General features: G+C 46.0%; 1 pseudogene; it reads left to right on the top strand.

Annotated features, from left to right (window-relative positions):
* The first annotated feature begins 672 nt into the window (after positions 1-672).
* On the top strand, positions 673-19,973 carry LOC121560582 (annotated as a pseudogene).
* Positions 19,974-20,617: the final 644 nt, after the last annotated feature.

Below are 20,617 nucleotides of genomic sequence, written 5' to 3' on the forward strand. Positions count from 1 at the left end.
TTTTCCTTCCGAATGCCCTCATGATTTTGTGTTGCACCTCGTCTCACGTTGGCTGGGCTCCTCCTACTCCTCTCCACTCAGTGACATTTTCTTTAGAGTGATGCTGTGTAATGAAAGTCCCCGTCCCGGAATAGCGCTCTACAAGAGGCTTTCTGCGCGTTCCAAATGGCACCCTATTCCCTATATAGTGCACTACTTTTGACCTGGGCCCTGGTCAGAAGTAGTGAGATATAAAGGGAATAGGGTGTTGTTTTGGACACATCCTTTCTGTGCTCCAGCAATTTAAAGGATGTTGCCTCATCAACCCCAGTGGCCTAACTAACCCTATAGTCTCTGTCCCCTGTTGGTCTGTCCCCTGTCAGTCTGTCCCCTGTCGGTCTGTCCCCTGTCGGTCTGTTCCGGGTCCCCCTGTCGGTCTGTCACCTGTTTTTCTGTCTGTGTCCCAGGAGCCAGAGTAAATGCCAAAGACAACAAGTGGCTCACTCCTCTACACCGGGCCTTGGCTTCCTGCAGTGAGGTACGTGTACTGATACTGTCAGCCCTCACACACACTCCTGTGCATATGTGTTTGACTGTTAAGTGTGTTGTGATTTTTAAATGCACTTTAAACAAAGTTGAACATGATTTGAACTGTGTTCCTGTAGGAGGCTGTCCAGGTGTTATTGAAACACTCTGCTGACGTGAACGCCAGGGACAAGAACTGGCAAACGCCGCTCCACATCGCTGCGGCCAATAAGGCAGTCCGCTGTGCCGAGGCCCTGGTCCCTCTCCTCAGCAACGTGAATGTGTCAGACCGGGCCGGGCGCACGGCGCTGCACCATGCAGCCTTCAGTGGACACCAGGAGGTTAGCAATTAGCATGGACATGATTACACACTGTAGTCTACACTTTATACCTGTCCTATCCCCACGTTGAGCTTACTGTGCATCCGATTACTTACAATGGTTGTATGTAGGGCTGTGACGGTAATTGGATAACCGTGACATTGACGGTTTTGGATGAAGAACGCCATGAAAATAAAATTACCGTCAAAACCAAAAAGAAGTATGATTTTCTCTCCATAAAATGTTTTATCACCTTTATTTTAATGTAGATATACTTTATCCATAGCGGGAGTGTTAACTATTGATTATATGGTATTGTTTTGCTGACTTAGTTGGAGGAGATATAGACAGTTTAATAGATGGACTATCTTTTGATGCACCGCAATCACCAAATCTGCTCTATGCGCGAATAGGAGAGAATCTTTGAAGGTCAATTCAGGTTAATTGAAGAGGGGGGGGTGAGGTGAAAAGTGGGGACCGGGGGTAACTATAGTACCTCTAGATCTATAGCCTACAGGCTGGGGGTGGGTGGGTAGCCTCTGACCTCTGACCTTCACCTCTGACCTTTTTCATTGTTACAGTAGATCAGAGGAGTGAGGTGAAAAAGATGGCTCTCATAGCAAAAAAAAACCCATAACAACCTGTTTGGGCACATTTCAGTTTCACACCTAACGACGATGGAGAACCAGATGACTTGGCCAGCACCACAAACGGGACACCGATAAGTGGCGAGCACTGCCAGACACTGGAACTCGTTATTTAGTCATAGGAATGGTGCCTTTACGAACGGTGGAGAAACCCGCCTTCAAATAAATGCTCTGGAAATTTGACAGACTATACGAGTTACCGGGGAGAAAGTATTTGTCTCAAACAGCGGTCCCTACCTTGTTCAACAAGGTGAAGGGGGAGGTTCAGGCAGAGCTAAAGGACGTAGATTTGTTTATTTTTGCACTGAATACGGACATGTGGTCAAGTGTAAATATGACTCCTTACATGAACCTAACAGTGCACTATCTGACGAAAGACTGGACACTGAAATCCAACTGTTTGGAAACAACCTACATTCCGGAATTCCTTGACTGGGCCCTTGACGAAAATCTAATGTCCTGTATCGCCACAGACAACAGGGCCAACATTGTGGCTGAAGTGAGGCAACTGAACTGGCCTTGGCTAAATTGCTTTGGCCACAATCTCCATCTCGCTGTCACCATCAATGTGAAGCCAGAGCACAGGCCGTGTTCTAGGCCTATGTAGAACTCTGGTGGGCACTTTTTAGCAGAGCTGGCGATTTAAAAGAGGGACCTAGTAAGGCCCAGACCGAGCTGAACCTCCCAATTCACAACCTCATTCTTGTGAGAAATTAAGTTTTAATAACTAAGCTGTAATAACCATTTATAGGCTATTCAATGTTAAAAGAATAAGCTATGCAAAATTATTGTTCATGAATAATTGTAATTCAGATGCCCGAGCAAATAAACAAACAAAATAGGCTAGTTTCCTTGAATCACTTAATGTTGCATTACCATAGGCCCATTGTTTTATTTAGCCAATCATACTCTAATTAAACCACTGATTATAATGAGTTAATAATGAGAATATAGAACATATTCTGGGAATCCTACATGTTACGTGTGTATACTATACCAGAAAGCATGATCATTAGCTTCTTCTGGATTGTTTTAAATCGCGTAGCCTGTCGGAAGGCAGCGGGTGCGGCGAATAGGCTTCCAAATAGATGACTGTTGAGTTGTGAATGTCAGTGAAAGAGAGGCTCAACCAGGCATATCGCAATTTTTCAAAATACAATGGAGGGAAAACAGTTTGGAAAGCAATTGGCTTATTGCTTCAAAGAGAAGAAGATGAAAATACTAATGTCTTTTTAATGATCAAAATCCTCAACTTAATTGAGGGAACAGTATTATTGGCATCGGCTATATCCCCGGTGAGTGTGCATATTCACTGTCTTTATCACTGGGTCAGTGCCACTTGAAAGTCGTGTTGAAAAAGATTCTGCTAATCTCTCTAGTCATATAAAGTGTAGTAGAATTGCGTGATTTTAAAATAATAAAAGGCCAAATTTTTCCAGTGAAAAGAAACCTACTCCACCACGCGCTGCATTGAACAGCCTGTGATTGAGTTATATTATTAGCCTAAATTATGACTATCCAATTTACTAATCACATTAGGAATAGTCAGCTATTTTACATAAGTTCCGAGCTGGTCATGGGTGCACTTCAGCCACGCTCAAGGTCCTAAACGATATTATAACCGCAATTGATAATAGACAGTACTGTGCAGCCGTCTTCATCGACCTGGCCAAGGCTTTCGACTCTGTCAACCACCGCATTCTTATTGGCAGACTAAATAGCCTTGGTTTCTCAAATGACTGCCTCGCCTGGTTCACCAACTACTTCTCAGATAGAGTTCAGTGTGTCAAATCGGAGGGCCTGTTGTCTGGACCTATGGCAGTCTCTATGGGGGTGCCACAGGGTTCAATTCTTGGGCCGACACTTTTCTCCGTGTATATCAATGATGTCGCTCTTGCTGCTGGTGACTCTCAGATCCACCTCTACGCAGACGACACCATTTTGTATACATCTGGCCCTTCATTGGACACTGTGTTAACAAACCTCCAAACGAGCTTCAATGCCATACAACACTCCTTCAGTAGCCTCCAACTGCTCTTAAACACTAGTAAAACTAAATGTATGCTTTTCAATCGAACGCTGCTGGCACCCGCCCACCCGACTAGAATCACCACTCTCGACGGGTCTGACCTAGAGTATGTGGACAACTACAAATACCTAGGTGTCTGGTTAGACTGTAAACTCTCCTTCCAGACTCACATAAAGAATCTCCAATCCAAAGTTAAATCTAGAATCGGCTTCCTATTTCGCAAACAAAGCCTCCTTCACTCATGCTGCCAAACATGCCCTCGTAAAACTGACTATCCTACCGATCCTTGACTTCGGCGATGTCATTTACAAAATAGCCTCCAACACTCTACTCAGCAAACTGGATGTAGTCTATCACAGTGCCATCCGTTTTGTCTCCAAAGCCCCATACACTACCCACCACTGTGACCTGTACGCTCTTGTTGGCTGGTCCTCACTACATGTTCGTCGTCAAACCCACTGGCTCCAGGCCATCTATAAATCACTGCTAGGCAAATCCCCGCCTTATCTTAGCTCATTGGTCACCATAGCAGCACCCACCCGTAGTCTGCGCTCCAGCAGGTATATCTCACTGGTCATTCCCAAAGCCAACACCTCCTTTGGCCGCCATTCCTTCCAGTTCTCTGCTGCCAATGACTGGAACGAATTGCAAAAATCTCTGAAGCTGGAGACTCTTATCTCCCTCACTAACTTTAAGCATCAGTTGTCAGAGCACCTTACCGATCACTGCACCTGTACACAGCCCATCTGAAATTAGGCCACCCAACTACCTCATCCCTATATTGTTATTTATTTTGCTCTTTTGCACCCCGGTATCTCTATTTGCACATAATCTCTTGCACATCTAGCATTCCAGTGTTAATACTATTGTAATTATTTTGCACTATAGCCTATTTATTGCCTTACCTCCATAACTTGCTACATTTGCACACACTGTATATATATTTTCTGTTGTATTTTTGACTTTATGTTTTTTTACCCCAAATGTAACTCTGTGTTGTTTTTATCGCACTGCTTTGCTTTATCTTGGCCAGGTCGCAGTTGTAAATGAGAACTTGTTCTCAACTGGCTTACCTGGTTAAATAAGGTGAAACATTTTTTTTTAAATAAGTTTGCAAATGTGATGATGCATGGAATGCTTGATATTTTTCATGGAGAAAATTAGCTTCCCCAAACTTGAGAGCAAGACTGGCCTAAATGCGCTAATGTTTTCCTTTGCTAATGTCCGTCCCGCCCCCCTGTCAGCTGTCAGTTTTGTCGATGACCACGTACATAAGACACGCCAATCACCGACACCTGAAGTTCCATGACCATCACAGCCCTAGTTGTATGCTTGAGTTTGTTCAGAGGAGGCTTTGAATAAAATCCGATCTGAGTGTGAAATGCCTTACTGAGGGTAAATGGAAGCTCCTCTTGTGCCCGGCTCAGCCTTATACAGTTTAAGGTACTTTACCGTATCCATTTCAGTAAGGCCAGATTGTCCAAATTCTACCCAAATATTGATGGTACATGTGACAGGTGTAAAAGCTCCTTGGTGGACTTGACCCACATGTTCTGGTCCTGTCCCCGTCTGGCAGATTATTTGTCCACTATTTAAAACCCTTTCTGAAGCATTTGATATAAAGTTGCAGCCTAGTGCAGAAATTGCTATTTTTGGAGTACCAAACAACAATCCTTCTCTGACCAATAGACAGCTAGATGCCATTGCCTTTGCCTCCATGTTAGCCCGCAGAAGGATTTTATTGGATTGGAAATCTATCAATCCTCCCTTAGCCTCTCTTTGGCTCAAAGATCTGAAGCTGTTCCTAAAATGAGAAAAAAATGAAGTTACCATTCGAGGGTCAACCAACTCATTTTATTCCTCCTGGGACCCGATGATATCCTATATTGAACAGCTCCAAACACTTCCTCCAGATTAGTACTCTTGGCCCCACCTTGAGATTACTGCTATATAGGCCTATAAAATCACTTAATCACCTGAAATTGTTAGGCTATTACATTTTTGCTTGAAGTAACGTTGTTGTATACTTTTGTTTTGTTTTCTGACATGTAACTCAATTACTTTCCCTTTCTTTTTAAATGTGTTTGGAGGCATTCTGGGGGGAGGGGAGGTCAAAGGGGGACTAAAAGGGGAGAAATGTACCATGTCTTTACATGTTATCTTTCATTCATTGTGAATACAAAATATATAATTTTAAAGGGAAGGCTTTGAAGCCAGAATTAGCGGATTTTGCTGTTTAGTTTTCCTCAACCTGTGTTTTGTTTCTCTCTCCTCTCCCTGTTAGATGGTGAGGCTGCTTCTCTCCAGAGGAGCCAACATTAATGCCTTTGACAAGAAGGATCGCCGAGCAATCCACTGGGCTGCTTACATGGGTGATGAGTTTACCACATCATTTACATTCTGACTAATGTTTTTTATACCAATGAATGAATGAATGAATGGACTGTGTGTTAGTCTCACAGCTCAGCTGTATGAGCCACGTCTAGTGTGTTATTATGTCAGAATCATGTACTAAGTAGGTTGATTAGATGTTTTCAGTTGTACTAACATGATGTAGGTGTTGCTTATGGTGCTGTGTACCACTGTAAACTAATCTATCTCTCCCTCTCTCTGCCTATCTCTCTGTGTTTGTATCTCTGTTTCTCTCTTAACCCCCTTACTATCTCCCTCCCCTTCTCTCTCTCTCTCTCTCTCTCTCTCTCTCTCTCTCTCTCTCTCTCTCTCTCTCTCTCTCTCTCTCTCTCTCTCTCTCTCTCTCTATTTATCCCTCCCCCTCTCTCTCTACCATAGGGCACATTGAGGTGGTGAAACTGCTGGCCTCTCATGGATCAGAGGTGTCCTGTAAAGACAAGAAGGCCTACACCCCTCTCCACTCTGCAGCCTCCAGTGGAATGATCAGTGTGGTCAAGTACCTCCTGGACCTTGGTGTGGATGTGAGTCAACACGCATTCAAATGTGTAGGGGGTTTTCATAATAGTAATGAAGAGAGAGAGGTTAGAGCCAGTGATTTGGACCAGGGGGTTTTCATAACCAAGTAATGAAGAGAGAGAGGTTGGACCAGGGGGTTTTCATAACCAAGTAATGAAGAGAGAGAGGTTGGACCAGGGGTTTTCATAACCAAGTAATGAAGAGAGAGAGGTTGGACCAGGGGGTTTTCATAACCAAGTAATGAAGAGAGAGAGGTTGGACCAGGGGGTTTTCAGAACCAAGTAATGAAGAGAGAGAGGTTGGACCAGGGGTTTTTCAGAACCAAGTGACCTGATCAGGAATGTATTGTTTTGTTCTACCCCCCCCCTCTCTCTCTCTCCACTCTTTTCCCTCCCTTGCTCCCTCCAGATAAATTAGCCCAATGGGTACGGTAACACCCCCCTCCACGTGGCATGCTACAACGGGCAGGATGTGGTGGTGAATGAGCTGATCGAGTGTGGCGCCAACGTGAACCAGGTGTACGAGAAGGGTTTCGCCCCACTCCACTTCACGGCCGCCTCGCGCCATGGGGCGCTCTGCTTGGAGCTGCTGGTGGGCAACGGGGCCCTCGTCAACATCAAGGTGAGGAGACCGGATGACCAACACTGTGTCTGAACTAAATAACACCCTATTCCCTATGTAGTGCACTACTTTTGACCAGGGGCCCATAGAGCAAGGAGCCGTGGTGACACTGCCTGTGTCCCAAATGGCACCCTGTTCCCTTTATAAGTACACTACTTTGGTTCAAAAAGTAGTTCACTATGAAGGGAATAGGGTGCCATTTGGGACGCACACACTGACGCAGCACATGGCTTAGTATTTGGCCCTGGTCTACATTCAAATACCAATGGAATAGGCCTAACAATGCAAACTAAATGCAATCAAGCGCTCCTCCAATACGTGTTTGATTTTGCCTGTGGTCAGCAGCACAGACTGCCGTGTGAACCATCTTTGTCTTTCTATCTGCAGAGTAAAGATGGAAAGACCCCCCTCCACATGACGGCCATCCACGGACGCTTCTCCAGATCTCAAGCCATCATCCAGAATGGTGAGTCGCTGTGAATGCTCTCAACTGAATATATATGAACCAGTAGGCTCTTCAGCATTGTCTTTAGTCTTCAAACCATGATTCACTGGCACAGAGCAATGTTACTTGCAATGTGGTTGAACATGAAGCTTCATGAGGCCTCTAGGGTCAAGTGGTTGACGTGTGTGTGTGTCTGTGTGTGTGTATGTGTGTGTGTGTGTCTGTGTGTGTCTGTGTGTGTCTGTGTGTGTGTGTGTGTGTGTGTGTTCTGTAGGTGCTGAGATCGACTGTGAAGATAAGAATGGAAACACACCCCTGCACATCTCTGCTCGCTACGGCCACGAGTTACTCATCAATACACTCATCACGAACGGAGCTGACACAGCCAAGTGAGAACACACACACACACAGTTTCCAGCAATAATGCAACATGCATCTGCAATTCTGTCATTGACCGAATTCCCGCTTGGAGACTATGCTCAACACATTGTGGTGTGTGGGGGGTTGATAGACAGGGCATTGCAGCATGCTGATGTGTTGATCTGCTGTGGGGTTTAATGAGGACTGTGATGTGGTGCTGTTTCCAATCTTAGCTGAATCAACTGTAAGTCGCTCTGGATAAGAGTGTCTGCTTAAAGTCTAAAATGTAAAAATGTGTTGCAGGCGAGGCGTCCATGGGATGTTCCCCCTCCACCTGGCTGCTCTCAGTGGGTTCTCTGACTGCTGTCGGAAGCTCCTCTCATCAGGCTTTGATATAGACACCCCTGACGACTTTGGAAGGACCTGTTTACATGCTGCAGCAGCTGTTGGGTGAGTGGACTGGTCCAGGCTTTACACCAAGGAATATTTAGTTCATGAACTGGAAAGCCACCAGAAAGAACAAACACATATTCACACTCTTACATTTCACATTGTTTAGCAGTATAAAAAAATCGTATAGATCATTAGTGCGGTATCATTTCTGTATATTGTGGTTCCATGCCATGGTGGTATTGACTTGCGCTCTGGTCTAAATTGTCTTTATATCTTCTTGAAAGAGAAGAGAAACCTGCAAACTGCTCTTGCTAGTATCACTTTTTATTATTGCTTTTATTAGCATTATAAAAACAGTGATACTAGCAAGAGCAGTGTACGGGTTTCTCTTTTCTTTAAGGTTCTCATTGTTACCATCCACCTGATAGCTCAGATGTACGAGAGCCTTTCTGAACTTGATATCTTGTTACCATCCACCTGATAGCTCAGATGAACGAGAGCCTTTCTGAACTTGATATCTTGTTACCATCCACCTGATAGCTCAGATGTACGAGAGCCTTTCTGAACTTGATATCTTGTTACCATCCACCTGATAGCTCAGATGTACGAGAGCCTTTCTGAACTTGATATCTTGTTACCATTCACCTGATAGCTCAGATGTACGAGGGCCTTTCTGAACTTGATATCTTGTTACCAGGAACCTGGACTGTCTGAATCTGCTGCTCAACACAGGGGCAGACTTCAACAGAAAGGACAGCTTCGGAAGGTCTGTCTGTGGCATCAAATAACTTTCATATGTGATCTTTATGATAATGGGGAATATAGTATAGGGGCATATAGGAATTATTATGGGAAATATTGGGCGGCAGGTAGCCTAGCGGTTAAGAGCGTTGGGTCAGTAACCGAAAGGTTGCTGGTTCAAATCCCCTAGCTGACTAGGTGAAAAATGTGTCTATGTGCACTGCAGCAAGGCACTTAACCCTAATTGCTCCTGTAAGTCGCACTGGATAAGAGTGTCTGCCAAATGACGTAAATGTAAAATGTAAATGTTTTACAGCTCCAATAAGCTGTTTCTGTTGTTGATGTTGAATGGTTTCTGTGCGTTCTTCTAGGAGTCCTCTGCATTATGCGGCAGCCAATTGTAACTACCAGTGTCTGTTTGCCTTGGTGGGGTCTGGGGCCAGTGTGAACGATCTGGATAAAAGGGGTTGCACCCCGCTCCACTACGCTGCTGCCTCCGACACAGACGGAAAGTACGTCTCACACCTCTCTTACTGTTGTGTGTGTTGTGGTGCCATGACCTTTCACATTTCACTGTAGTCTGGAGAGTATGTTGTGGTGCCATGACCTTTCACATTTCACTGTAGTCTGGAGAGTATGTTGTGGTACCATGACCTTTCACATTTCACTGTAGTCTGGAGAGTATGTTGTGGTGCCATGACCTTTCACATTTCACTGTAGTCTGGAGAGTATGTTGTGGTGCCATGACCTTTCACATTTCACTGTAGTCTAGAGTATGTTGTTGGCCGTGTTTGAATACATACTAGTGTTAATGTCATGAGCCCTCTCACTCCACCGGGTTACCACCTTAATGTGTTTCCACTATCTTCCACTCTGCTCATCTCTCTCTCTCTACTCAGCCTAACGAGCTCCACCTGTCCCTGCTCTGCTCGGCTCTAATTACTCTGCCAGCTGCGCTGCATTACCCACTAACCTCTCCCAGTATTTTAAGTCCCGTCTTTCAGCTCTCCTTTGTCAGATCGTCTGCAAAGCTCACACCCGGAACCTGTGTGCTCGCGCTTCTGGCTCACCCTTGTTTTGTGACCCCGGACCTGCCTGATTCTTGGATACTCTTCTGCCCCAGGAAAACCAGACCTGCTTTCTGCCATTACGACTCCTGACTACTCTTCGACCCCGGACTTCTGGACCACCAACCACCGGCGTCATCGGACGCATCGCTGCCACTGGGGGAGGGGCACAGACCCAGCACATTGGACGGGATAACCCCTGGAGCCTTCACTCACTCCCTACTTCCCTTTTCCCTTAAGTTTTAATAAACTTTCTGGTGTGACGCAATTGTGGTCCTCTTGTCGTCTGTCTGAACCGTGACAGTTAAATCTGCAGTGTGAAAGCTTGGCCACGTCTCCTTTGGGAAAGTGTCTCTGCTTGCTTATCTGTCTGTCTTGATGTTGGTATAATGATTATTGAACTCTTGACCTCTGACCTCTAGGTGTCTGGAATATTTGCTGCGAAACGACGCTAACCCAGGGATCAGGGACAATCAGGGCTACAACGCAGTCCATTACGCGTCTGCGTACGGACACCGCCTCTGTCTGGAGCTGGTGAGTCAGAACCACAGGGGACTAGACGCCCTGCATTCACAGACCATTTTGTCTGCGTCCCAAATGGATGTAGGGCCCATAGGGCTCTGGTCAAAAGTAATGCACTATATAGGGAATAGGGTGCCATTTGGGACAGACGTTGATATTCAGTAGGTTTTAAGGTGTGGTTGCATGTTTGTCGTGGCCGCATCGTCACTCTTGATGTTCTTTTTCCAGATTGCAAGTGAAACACCTTTAGATGTGGTAAGTACCAGTTGGTTACTTTTCCTCACACTAGCTTGTTTAAGATACGAATGCAACACCCCAGTATGTCTGCAGGGGCTGGTCACTGAGATTTACAACATGAAACATGCTACTAGACTAACCTTCAAAGTAAATATGTTACAAGTCTAAACTGGCCCGTCCTTGTCTTTCCCCAGCTAATGGAAACCTCAGGGACAGACATCCTGAACGACTCTGATGTCAGAGCTCCCATCAGCCCCCTACACTTAGCTGTGAGTAAAGCCTACCTGCTCCTGTAGGGGTCTCGCCACATGACAAATGGCACCCTATTCCATATTTAGTGCACTACTTTTGACCAGAACCTTATGGGCCCAGATCAAAAGTACTGCACTACATGGGAAATAGGGTGCTATCTGGGATGCAGGCATGGTGTTGTTTTTCCACCAAAAGTTGATTGTCCAGACACTCACACACCATGTTCCTATCTGTTCCTGATTAGTGTAAAATACATGCATATTTTGACACGGTGATGATGAGGATGATTTCCTTATTTTGCCATTTGAGTTAATCAACCTCCAACAGAGGAGTAGTAGTGTGTTTGTTTCTAAATCTCACGCTTGGCAGGGACCTTCGATGTTGATGCTGGGCGGGAGAAAAAATGGGCACCCGATTTGAGAGACACTGGTCTACTTTAGAGGTCTAGGACTGTTTCTGTTCAGGCATACCACTGGTCTACTATAGGACATTGATTATATTAAGAGTGTATATCTGTTCAGGCGTACCACTGGTCTACTATTGGACATTGATTATATTAAGAGTGTATATCTGTTCTGGCATACCACTGGTCTACTATAGGACATTGCCGGAGAAGATGGCTGCCGTTTTACAGCCCTCTAACCAATTGTACTATTATGTGTGTTTTTCCGCGTTATTTGTAATTTATTTTGTACATAATGTTTATGCCATCGTCTCTTATAACCAAAAAGAGCTTCTGGATATCAGGACAGCGATTACTCACCTCGCATTGGACGAAGACTTTTTCTTCAACGAGTCGGACGCGAAGGATATTCTACAGACACCCGGCAAGGCCCAGATCCCCGTCATTCGCCTGAGGAAGAGACGGAGATATCGTGGGCGTAGGTCGGGGTGCCTTGTGAGATCCGACGGCGGCGAGTAAACTGCCTCTCCCATCAATACTATTAGCCAACGTTCAATCTTTTGAGAATAAAATTGACGATTTAAGATTACGGTTATCCTACCAACGGGACATTAAAAACTGTAATATCTTATGTTTCACGGAGTCGTGGCTGAACGACAACAATGATACCATTCAGCTAGCAGGCTACACGCTACATCGGCAGGACAGAACGGCTGGCTCCGGTAAGACAAAGGGTGGCGGTCTCTGTATATTTGTAAACAACAGCTGGTGTACAAAATCAAATACTAAGGAAGTCTCGAGGTTTTGCTCGCCTGAGGTAGAGTATCTTATGATAAGCTGTAGACCACACTATTTACCAAGAGAGTTTTCAGCTATATTTTTCATAGCTGTCTATTTACCACCACAAACCAATGCTGGCATTAAGATTGCACTGAATGAGTTGTACAAGGCCATTAATCAACAGGAAAACGCTCATCCAGATGCAGCGCTCCTAGTGGCCGGGGACTTTAATGCAGGGAAACTTAAATCCGTTCTACCTAATTTCTACCAGCATGTCAAATGTGCAACCAGAGGAAAAAAACTCTAGACCACCTTTACTCCACACACAGAGACGCATACAAAGCTCTCCCTCGCCCTCCATTTGGCAAATCTGACCATAACTCTATCCTCCTGATTCCTGCTTATAAGCAAAAACTGAAGCAGGAAGCACCAGTGATTCGGTTAATAAAAAAGTGGTCAGATGACGCAGATGCCAAGCTACAGGACTGTTTTGCTAGCACAGACTGGAACATGTTCCGGGATTCTTCAGACAGCATTGAGGAGTACACCACATCAGTCACTGGCTTCATCAATAAGTGCATCGATGATGTCGTCCCCACAGTGACCGTACGTACATACCCCAACCAGAAGCCATGGATTACAGGCAACATCCGCACTGAGCTAAAGGGTAGAGCTGCCGCTTTCAAGGAACGGGACTCTAACCCGGAAGCTTATAAGAAATCCCGCTATGACCTCCGACGAACCATCAAACAGGCAAAGAGTCAATACAGGTCTAAGATTGAATCATACTACACTGGCTCTGACGCTCGTCGGATGTGGCAGGGCTTGAAAACTATTACAGACTACAAAGGGAAGCACAGCCGCGAGCTGCCCAGTGACACAAGCCTACCAGACGAGCTAAACCACTTCTATGCTCGCCCGAGGCAAGCAACACTGAAGCATGCATGAGAGCACCAGCTGTTCCGGACGACTATGTGATCACGCTCTCCGTAGCCGATGTGAGTAAGACTTTTAAGCAAGTCAACATTCACAAGGCCGCTGGGCCAGACGGATTACCAGGGCGTGTACTCCGAGCATGTGCTGACCAACTGGCAAGTGTCTTCACTGACATTTTCAACATGTCCCTGACCGAGTCTGTAATACCAACATGTTTCAAGCAGACCACCATAGTCCCCGTGCCCAAGAACTCTAAGATAACCTGCCTAAATGACTACCGACCCGTGGCACTGACGTCTGTAGCCATGAAGTGCTTTGAAAGACTGGTCATGGCTCACATCAACAGCATAATCCCAGAAACCCTAGACCCACTCCAATTTGCATACCGCCCCAACAGATCCACAGATGATGCAATCTCTATCGCACTCCACACTGCCCTTTCCCACCTGGACAAGAGGAACACCTACGTGAGAATGCTATTCATTGACTACAGCTCAGCATTCAACACCATAGTGCCCTCTAAGCTCATCACTAAGCTAAGGATCCTGGGACTAAACACCTCCCTCTGCAACTGGATCCTGGACTTCCTGACGGGCCGCCCCCCAGGTGGTAAGGGTAGGTAACAACACATCTGCCACACTGATCCTCAACACGGGGGGCCCCTCAGGGGTGCGTGCTCAGTCCCCTCCTGTACTCTCTGTTCACCCATGACTGCATGGCCAGGCACGACTCCAACACCATCATTAAGTTTGCCGACGACACAACAGTGGTAGGCCTGATCACCGACAACGATGAGACAGCCTATAGGGGAGGAGGTCAGAGATCTGGCCGTGTGGTGCCAGGACAACAACCTCTCCCTCAACGTGACCAAGACAAAGGAGATGATTGTGGACTACAGGAAAAAAAAAGAGGACTGAGCACGCCCCATTCTCATCGACGGGGCTGTAGTGGAACAGGTTGAGAGCTTCAAGTTCCTTGGTGTCCACATCACCAACGAACTATCATGGTCCAAGCACACCAAGACAGTCGTGAAGAGGGCACGACAAAGCCTATTCCCCCTCAGGAGACTAAAAAGATTTGGCATGGGTCCTCAGATCCTCAAAAAATTCTACAGCTGCACCATCGAGAGCATCCTGACTGGTTGCATCACCGCCTGGTATGGCAACTGCTTGGCCTCTGACCGCAAGGCACTACAGAGGGTAGTGCGTACGGCCCAGTACATCACTGGGGCAAAGCTCCCTGCCATCCAAGACCTCTATACCAGGCGGTGTCAGAGGAAGGCCCTCAAAATTGTCAAAGACTCCAGCCACCCTAGTCATAGACTGTTCTCTCTGCTACCGCACGGCAAGCGGTACCGGAGTGCCAAGTCTAGGTCCAAAAGACTTCTCAACAGCTTCTACCCACAAGCCATAAGACTCCTGAACAGCTAATCATGGCTACCCGGACTATTTGCACTGCCCCCCACCCCATCCTTTTTACGCTGCTGCTACTCTGTTAAGTATTTATGCATAGTCACTTTAACTCTACCCACATGTACATATTACCTCAACTACCTCAACTAGCCGGTGCCCCCGCACATTGACTCTGCACCGTTACCCCCCTGTATATATAGCCTCCCTACTGTCACTTTATTTTACTTCTGCTCTTTGTTTTTCTCAACACTTTTTTTTTTTGTTGTTGTTTTATTCTTACTTTTTTTGTTTAAAATAAACGCACTGTTGGTTAAGGGCTGTAAGTAAGCATTTCACTGTAATGTCTGCACTTGTTGTATTCGGCGCATGTGACCAATAAAATTTGATTTGATTTGATTTGATTATATTAGGAGTGTATATCTGTTCAGGCGCACCACTGGTCTACTATAGGACATTGATTATATTAGGAGTGTATATCTGTTCTGGCATACCACTGGTCTACTATAGGACATTGATTATATTAGGAGTGTATATCTGTTCAGGCATACCACTGGACTTTGCTTCAGACTGTGTGTTTGTTTCCATTCAGGCGTACCACGGCCACCACCATGCTATGGAGGTCCTGGTTCAGTCTCTGCTGGATCTAGACGTGAGGAACAGCCAGGGGCGCACCCCTCTGGACCTGGCTGCCTTTAAAGGCCATGTGGAGTGTGTTGACGTCCTCATCAACCAGGGAGCCTCCATCCTGGTTAAAGACTTCACCCTGAAGAGGACCCCCATCCACGCTGCAGGTACGCATAGGATATCACGTAAGACCTAGAGATTCTGTAATTCAAAAGTTTTCCTTACCAAGATGGACATTTGTTTGGTCATGTTGCTAGGACGCCAATGTCCACTCTAGGGATATTATATAGCATAGTGTGAAAATGCCCACTACACACTGATCTAAGGTCATTTTTTGTCATTATTGCTGAGGATCTGGGGAGGGTAAGCTGATCCTAGATCAGTGCACAGGGGGACTTCTATCCAGAGCCAGGTACACAGCTAGCAGGTGACAGGCTTCGAGGGCCTCAGCCCCAAAATGTTTTATTATCTGCTGTGTTAACATCATGAGGATGTCATCTACCAATACCACTGTTCTAGAAATCTGTCTGTTCATGTGAAGGTAATAGTCGTCCAGCAATCAGCTCATATCCTCTCTGTTTATCCTCCTCTAGCTACCAACGGTCAATCATCTCACATTCTTATATCCTCTCTGTTTATCCTCCTCTAGCTACCAACGGTCATTCATCTCACATTCTTATATCCTCTCTGTTTATCCTCCTCTAGCTACCAACGGTCATTCGGAGTGTTTGCGTTTGCTGATTGGAAATGCTGACCTCCAGAGTGCAGTGGACGTTCAAGACGGGAATGGACAGTAAGTCAATTGGGTTTTGGATACAATTCCTGAAATAAAGAGATTTTGACACTAGTTCTACGTCCCAAATGGCACCCTATGCCCTACTTGGTGCACTACTTTAAACCAGAACCCTATGGGCTCGGGTCAAAAGTAGTGTACCATATAGGGAATAGGTTGCCATTTGGGACTCAGCCTGGTTATTACCAGTTTGTAATATGACCTTGTTGTCTTGTGTATCAGAACCCCTCTGATGCTGTCAGTGCTGAGCGGACACACAGACTGTGTGTACTCACTACTCAACAAGGGAGCCAGCGTAGAAGCCAAAGACAAGTGGGGCAGAACAGCGCTACACAGAGGGGTGAGGAGGAGAGCTGGCTGTATACGCTCACACACAGAAAGAGACGGGGAGGCTCAAATATACATATTATCTTCAGAAAAGTAGTTGTCCATGGGTAGTGGTGTATTCATCCCTGTAGGGGGACCTGCCTCCAGACATCATTTGTAATAATTGATGATTCATTATTATATCATTGATTATTAGTTATTCAAATCCATTCTTGTCTCCCTGCCCTTCCTCCCAGGCGTTGACGGGTCATGAGGAGTGTGTGGAGGCCCTGCTGCAGCACAGCGCCAGCTTCCTGGTTCGGGACTGTAAGGGGCGGACCCCTGTCCACCTGGCGGCGGAATCCGGACACATCGGGGTGCTGGGGGGACTCCTACACGCCGCCCAGTCAGTGGAGACCCTCCCCGTCATCACAGACAACCAGGGCTACACGCCACTACACTGGGCCTGCTACAACGGTACGTACTGGACTAACGGAACACTAGATATTTTCTGATTTTCTCTCTTCAGCACCGTAAACATGTCCCTGAATTAGGCAGGCCATACAACTAGGGGTGTAACTATTCGATTTGTATCACGATTCGTGGTTGTCGATACGATTCAAGGACGATATTGGTTCATTTAGAACGATACGATCCGAAACGATTCAGTGACTTGAAATCGATTCAGTAACCTTTTAGCCAAAAATTCAACCAGTGTGACTGAAATAAATACCTGGATACTGGACAGTGCAGGTGAAGTTTCCTAGATTCCTGTTTCTTGTAAGGACCGCAATGGTGGCTTGATAATTTCTCGCTCGTCGGCTTCTCCTCTGTCGTCCGCCATGCTATGTTTTGTTGTCTTTGCGCCTTTGCGCTGCTGCTGGCGTGGGGCGATGACGTCACGGATAGGCAGACTGAATCGAGTAATGTTTAAAGCCTTTATCATTAAAAGTGCTAAGAAAAAACATCCATATAAAGTCTGACGTGCTTAAATCCAATGGGTTATTTCCTAGTATCGATACAATCGATTTATTACATTTTAAAACGATGTTAGAGTGATATATGTTGTCCAAAAGGCCAACTCACCGAGCACAGATCGATGTAGTTGGATCATAGGAATATAAATCGATACATCGATGTAGTAGATGGATCGTTACACCCCTACATACAACGGTACGTACTGACTAACTGGACTGTAGCTCTGTTCTCTCCTCCATGAAGTGTACACTCATTCACTCCCTCTTGTGGCTTGAAAAGCATTCGATTGGTGTGGACGGAGCCATGTGGGGGAATGAACAAGACTACAACAGAATTAGGGGTTATGACTCTCAGTGGAGGACCTTACACTGAAACAGGACTTTGTCATAGCATATGTCACCGAGGGCAACTCGTTCAGCCCCCTCCACTGTGCTGTGATCAATGACAACGAGGGGGCTGCAGAGATGCTGATTGACACTCTGGGGCCGGCCATTGTCAACGCCACTGACACCAAGAACCGGTAACTACAGCACATGACAAAGTCCTTTTCTTCTGGAGAATAATGTTGTCTTGGGAATAAAATGACCTCTGGGGTTGGATGAGGGATTGTAGATTACTTTTAATACATCTATTAGTGATTTTATATTTCTATGGTATAAACAGGGTTAATTGAACAAACTTGTTTATAACAGTCCTACATGATATCGGTGAAATAAGTTTCCTCTCTCTCCAGGACCCCCCTGCATGCGGCGGCTTTCACGGACCACGTGGAGTGTCTTCAGCTGCTGCTAGGCCACAACGCCCAGGTCAACTCCCCCGATGCCTCCGGGAAGACCTCCCTCATGATGGCTGCTGAGAACGGACAAACCAACGCTGTCGGTACGCAGCCCCCTCTCCTCCGCTTTGCCTCGCCCAGCCGGCTTAAGTTCAACATGTCTGTTTTACATTTGAATAAGTCGCTTAATTTCCTAATTGAGTTTCTTTATGTTTCTCTGTCTGTGTCAGAGCTGTTGGTGAGCAGTGCCAAAGCAGAGCTCACCCTGCAGGATGCAGTCAAGAACACTGCTCTTCATCTGGCCTGCAGTAAGGTGAGCATCCCCACATGAAGATGACGTTCATCTGAACAGTTGGCTCTCTCTGGTTGAAATTTTGGTCTGACATGTTTGACTCTGGTTTTTAAAGGGGCATGAAACCAGTGCTTTGTTGATATTGGAGAAGATTACAGACAGGAACCTCATCAACTCGACTAACGCAGCCTTACAGACGTACGTATGGTTCAGCTGTATTAATTGGGCCAGAAGAATTAGAAGAAGTGCACTATATAGGGAATAGTCTGGCATTTGGGAGGTATCCTCATTTGCTGCTGGCTAATCTGACGGTACTTTCTCCTCAGGCCGTTACACGTTGCAGCCAGAAATGGTCTGACGGTGGTGGTTCAGGAGCTACTAGTGAAGGGTGCTAGCGTGCTAGCAGTCGATGAGAATGGTAAGATCCATAACGCTAACACCGTTTTCTTCTGTACTTCTCTTCTCAATGTGTCCACAAATGTTTCTCTCTAGTCCACTGCTTGGTTATTGTCTTAACTTTGTATCTCCTAGCCTGCTGTTATTTCATGTTTTTCACCAAAAGTGTTATAGTAAACGGTGATGCTCCTGAAGTGACCCTCTGCTGTTCTGTTTGAACCCCTCAGGTTACACGCCTGCCTTGGCCTGCGCCCCCAACAAAGACGTGGCGGACTGCCTGGCGCTGATCCTGGCCACCATGATGCCCGTGTCCCCCCTGCAACCCGGCGCCCAGCCTGTCCTTCAGTGCCATTAACCACTACACCACCAGCCCCTCCAAGAGTGTGACCTTCGACAGCCTGCCCGTGCTGCGCAGCGAGCACAGCTCCTACTGCAGCTTCAACAACATCGGCCACCGCGACCACGATGGAGGCTTCTACAAGGATGAGGAACTCAACGACTCAGACTCAGAGACATACTGAGGGGGGTGGTGGTCGCTGCCCAGGAGGGGAGCCAAGGGCAGGCGGATGGACAGTGAAGTGGGGCAGAGGCCACAAACAAATCCACACATACACACCGTGTCTTAAATCACCACAGCCAGCTTTGGGAGGGCACGAGCCGAGACAGTCCGCACAGGAGCCTTAAGAGTCCTGCAGATGGAGAGAGAGAAATGGAGGGAGGGAGGGAGAGGGGGAGGCACAACAGGCTGGCTGGCCACACTCATCCTCTCGTACCACCAGGTGTCCTTCCAGCAGATACTGGACTTCAGAGGAACTGCTGCTGCTATACCCCACCTTTACCTTTACCCACAAAGGTCCTAAACGGTAGAAACTGTCCAGCCAACAGACAGACGGACACCTTATGACGGCAATAACCTGTAGTCCAAGGGGATAGTAGCACTTCACTGAGTGAAAAACAGACATGGACCAAAAGATGTGGAAGAAGCCTTTTCAAAACCTGTTTTGACAGTAGAAATGGGATTGAGCGTTTTGGCCTGAGAAAAAACATAAGGAGTGATGTTTCATTTAAGTTTTATGAGAGTGATGGTCATGTTTATCCGCACACTAAGACAGTCAGAACGCACCTAGCCTCTTGTCTGTAATCCATGTGGGAGGAGGGGAAATCATTTATTTTTTATGAACAAACATTTTAATAAAATCATTCATGTCTTAAGCTCCTGACCCTCTGTGGGAACCAAAGAATCGTAGTATTTGCTCTCATGAGTAATTTCAAAGAATTTCCATCCCCAATGGCACCCTATTCCCTTTATAGTACACTACTTATGACCAGGGCCCATAGGGTTCTGGTCAAAAGTAGTGTACTCTATAAAGAATAGGGTGCCATTTAGAGAAATTTTGCATTTGTATGCGACAGGACTATTTACATTTGTGTTATTAAACCTACCTGTCCTTTGCGCTCTAGAAAATATTTTAGAAAGTAAATTATTAATTATGTATTCTTTCTTGTGATATTTATGTCATCATTTTGTGCCTTCTTTAGTTACTGAGGGGAGGTTAGGAGAGTAGGGGCAGCTGTATGAGCGAAAACAATGATGCACACTAAGTACTACAACGTTTGTGAAAAGCACTGATACTATTCCGAGGCATACGAGGGGGAAAACATGCCTCCCTTGGAGAGGAGAAACACTGTAAACCAATGGTAGGACAGCAGCATTTAGATTTTCTTCTGTTGAAAAAAAAATATATATATTATTTGTCTTGGTCTTATAATCAATGTATTTTGACAGGTTTTGCTTGCTTAACTTCTTCAAAAAAATGAAACCACTCAAACCTTTTATGTGATTGCTTGTTCAAACC

Source organism: Coregonus clupeaformis, unplaced genomic scaffold (assembly GCF_020615455.1).
Source record: "Coregonus clupeaformis isolate EN_2021a unplaced genomic scaffold, ASM2061545v1 scaf1703, whole genome shotgun sequence".
NCBI lineage: Eukaryota > Metazoa > Chordata > Actinopteri > Salmoniformes > Salmonidae > Coregonus > Coregonus clupeaformis.